This window comes from Galeopterus variegatus, unplaced genomic scaffold (assembly GCF_000696425.1).
Source record: "Galeopterus variegatus unplaced genomic scaffold, G_variegatus-3.0.2 Scaffold1244, whole genome shotgun sequence".
Lineage (NCBI taxonomy): Eukaryota > Metazoa > Chordata > Mammalia > Dermoptera > Cynocephalidae > Galeopterus > Galeopterus variegatus.
The window spans coordinates 431,085-435,882 of NW_007727355.1; positions in this window are offsets into that span (position 1 = coordinate 431,085).

Sequence of the window (4,798 nt, forward strand, 5' to 3'; positions counted from 1 at the left end):
GAAAAGACCAAAACCCAATGAGAAAGTGGGCAAAGGACATGAATAGATAATTCTCCAAAAACTAAATGACTTTTTTTTCCCTTTTTGTCTTTTTTACTGACCGGTAACGGGATTGCAACCCTCGGTGTTGCGCCCGCACCTCGCTCAGCCAGTGAGCGGGAACCAGTCTCCACATGGGATCCGAACCCTCAGCAGGAGCGCCGTCGCGCTCCCAAGCGGCACACTCTCCAGTGTGCCACCGGGCCGGCCCCTAAATGACTTTTAAAAACAGGAAAACTTGCTCAATTTTAGTCATGTGAGAAATACATTAAAAATATTATGATGCAATTTTCATCAGATTAAGTAAGATTGAAAAGTTGAAAATACCTTATCTTAGTGAGGATGTGGGGAAACAGGCACTCTCACACATTGTGGTAAAAATTGATGCAATCTCTTTGGAAGATATTTGTCAGCAAGCAGACTTAAGATTCCATAGTCTTTAACCCATCTGTAGGGAACAGGATTTTTGGCTATCTGGGGCCCTTGCACACTCGTTGACTGGAATCTTTACTGTTTGAGGAATTTTGTGCATGATGAGGGACAACCACCATTGCTTAAGCTTGTTTGATTCTCCATGTGCTAATCCTGATATCTGTTATACAACATTCTTCTTAACATTTGCATAGCGTAAACTAAGAGTTATTGTTATGAACCAAACTGTGTTCCCCTATATGTATGTTGAAGTCCTATCCCCTGATGTAACTGTATTTGGAGACAGAGCCTTTAATAAGGTAGTTAAGGTTAAATGAGGCCATCAGAGTGGGTCCCTAATCCGATAGCACCAGTGTCCTTATAAGAAGAAGAAGAGACACCAGAGTTCTCTCTCTTTCTTCTCTCTGTCTCTCTCTCCCTTCCTCCCTTCTATGAGAGGACACATGGGGAAGACTGCCATTTGCAAGCCTGAAGAGGCCTCACCAGGAACCAACCCCGATCTTGGATTCCTGGCCTCCAGAACTGTGAGAAAACAAATTTCTGTTAAGCTATCCAGACTGTGGTATTTTATGGCAACCCTAGCTGACTAACATGGTTCTGTAAATATTTAGAAGAATGTTGTTTAATGAGCTTATGAGTTTAACTAATCAAAATTTTCCAAATAGTTGAACATTGGCCATACACATTTATTTAATCAAATTCCTCTAAATGTTTCATTAGAATCACAAATCCAATTTATCAATTTGTTCCAACCAAAAACATCTTTAGACATTGCCAAGTGTCCCCTGCAGTGGATGGGGTGGAGGTGGCAAATTGTTGGTCAACATTGATTGAAACTGATTTTCCAGTGGTTTTCAGGGAGAAAGATTGTGTTTGTTTGTTCCTGATCAACAGTGTACTTGACACAAGAATCAAGAAGTTGTTCTGAATTATAGATTTGCAGTAATGTTTTACAGACTCTAAATTTTTCTAACACAGTGGTCAATGACCTAACAATTAGTACTCTGGTGAATGAAGCCCCATAATGTGCATGCAGTTCTATACTAGCAAAAACAAGATTTGTATTTCAGTGAAAACAGGTAGCTAAAAAGGCACATGAAGAAATGAACTCGAATGCCTCTCCATGGAGTCTATACACGCAGAGTAGATCAATCCACGGAACAAAGCTAGCGACCAAACACAATCAATCCAGATGATGCTACAAAAATGCATGGAAAGCCACGCACAAAGCGTGAGTCCAAAGAATAAATTAGAGGAAAGTCCAAGGTCTCCCTGGCCCACTTTCTTCATGATTGTCCCAAACTGGAAACAACCCAAATGACCTTTGGTAGGTAAATGGACAAAACATGGTACATCCATACAATGGAACGTGACAACAGAAAGGAATAAACTGTGGATACACACAAGTTGAATAGTGTTGCTGTGGGTTGAATGTACCTCCAGATTCACTGAAGCTTGAATGATGTCCCCCAAGGTTCCAGGTGTTAGAAACTTGTCCCCACTGTGACGGTGTTAAGAGGGTGGGAAGTCCTATTATGGTCATTGAAAGGTGGGGCCTTGAAGAGGTGATTAGATTGTGAGGACTGTGCCCAAGTAAATGGATTAATCCACAAATGACCTGATGGTGGTCACGGCATGGTTCTGAGGGCTTTAAAAGATGGAGTGAGGAATTAGCTCTCTCTGCTCCATTCTCACCATGTGACACCTGCTTTGCTGTGAAGAGTCACTCACCACCATCGAGGCTCTCACCAGGTGTGTTCCTTGGACTTTGGACTTCCCAGCCCCTGAAACTGTGTGCAATAAATATTGTTTCTTTATAAATCACCCAGTTCCAGGTATTTTGTTATAAGCAACAGAAACGGACTAATACAAGTGTCAAAGGGATTATGTTGAGTGAAAGAGGATAGACTCAAAAGGCTACATGCTTTATGATTCAATTTATGTCACTTTCTGGAAAAAGCATAGTGACAGAGGACAGATCAGTGGTTGCCAGGGGTGGGGGGAGAGAAGAGAGGTTGACTATGAAGAAGGAACATGAGAGAATTGGCAGGGGGCAGTGATGGAAACACATTATATCCTATGTTTTGTGGTTATGTGACTCGAATCATTTGTCAAGACTCATAGAACTGTACACCAGAAAAGCAAATTATACTGTATGTGAAAAGGGGGCACTATGCACCCAACTCGTATACCACCACCAAAAGTGAAATTTATAATAAAATATAAAAAATAATTAAAATGTTATAAAAGGTCTACATCACGCTAGGAACCATAATAAGCTATTTGGGGGGGTACTGAAAAGGGCATTTGGGAAGTGTCTATTTCCACAAAGGGTTAAATTGGGAATAGAAGTCCCACATCAGGACTAACCAAAACAGTCAGCCCCAGGTAAATTAGAAATACTAAAGAATTATTCACCCAACAGACATTTAAACTACAGGGGCTGGCCAGGTAGCTCACTCAGTTAGAGCTGGTGTTGGTAACACCAAGGTCAAGGGTTCAGATCCCTGCACCGGCCAGACACCAAAGGGAAAAAAAAAAAAAAGAAAGAAAAGAAAAAAACTCCATGCAAAAGATGTCCACTGCAGCATGTTTTGAACAGCAAAAAGCTGCAGATAATGCAAATATTCAGCAATAGGGGACTGGTGATATAAATAACGGAACCTCCATGTGGTAGAGTATTCTCAGGCTGTGTAAAACCACCAGGAATGTGCACCTATGTTTATAGCAGCGTTATTCACAACAGCCGACCCAAGTGTCCATAGAAGGATGAATGGGTAAACAAAATGTGGTCCATCCCTACCATGGAAGATGATTCAGCCTTAAAAAGGAGAAAATTCTGACACATGCTACAACACGAATGGACCTTTTGAGGACATGATGTTCAATGTAAGAAACCAGACACAAAGGACACATAGCATGTGATTCCATTTAGAAGAAATGTCCAGAATAGGCAAATCCATAAAAAGTTGGTTAGTGGTTGCCAGAGGTTAGATGAGGGGAGTGGGCAGTGACTGATTAATGAGTACAGGGTTTTCTTTTGGGGTGATGGAACCAAATAGAGGTGATGTTTTGGAACCAAATAGAGGTGATGATTGCACAACATTGTGAGTGTACTAAATGCCACCGAATCATCCACTTTAAAATGGTTAATTTCGTGTTATGGGAGTCTCACCTCCATTTAAAAAGATTGAGATTAGTAATGAGACAATAGAACATGGGGTTGTGATAGAGGATGCTGTAGTGGTCGGGGGCGGGGCCTCTCTGAGGAGGTGACATCTGAGTTGAGACTTCAAGTATGTGAAGTTCTGCTGGGGAGTGGTGGTCCAGGCAGAGGGAACCGCAGGTGCAAAGGCTGTGAGGCGGGAACCAGTTTGGCATGTTGAGGTACAGAAGTGTGCTGTGTGCCCAGCCTCTAGGGAGCAAGAAGCACATGGAAATGAAGAAATACAAAGACAGCCCCACGTGATGCCTCATCCCCTCAGGTCCTCAGCTCCAGCTACTTGGACCTTCCCCATTCCCCACACATTCCAAGTTCTTCCAGCCTCAGGGCCTTTGCACATGCTGTGTCTGCTACTTAAAACATGGTTCTCCCAATCTTCTTCTATCAATTCCTTCTTAAACTTCAACTTCTGCTAATGAGTCCATTCTTCAGGAGAGCATCCCCTGTTATCCCAGGCTGGGCCAGACACCTATACCTGCTTCATCCCACCCTCTGATTTTCCTTCATGGCACAACTTAAACTTTGTCATTAGATGTGTGCTTGTGTGACTGTCTTTTTGATCGTCATATCCTTAAAGCCTAGCACAGTGCCTGTCATATGAAAACGGCTCAACCAATATTAGCTAAGTGAATATATACCTAGATCTATTAGTTCAATAGACCCGTGGTTTTCAACCAGGTGCGATTCTGCCCCCCAGGTAACACTTGGTGTTGTCTGGAGACAGTTTTGGTTGTCACACATTGGGGGTGCTACTGGCATCCACTGGGTAGAAGCCAGAGATGCTACTAAACATCCTCCAACACACGGGATGTTCCCCACCCACTCACAATCAAGAACGATCCATCCCCAAATGTCAATACTGTCAACACGGAACAACACTGGACTAGACAGTGCAGTTACAATATGCACATAGCACACAATTAGAGTCTTTTCTATATACAGAAGTAGTACAGGTAGCTCTACAATTAGAGACATTTCACTGTATTCTTTGGGCTGGGAGGATCCCCATAAAACCAGCAAGCATTAAACTCTGGTTCATATAATACAATAAAACTCTGGTTCATACAGTAATAAAAGCAAATAACACATGGGTCTTCTTTACAG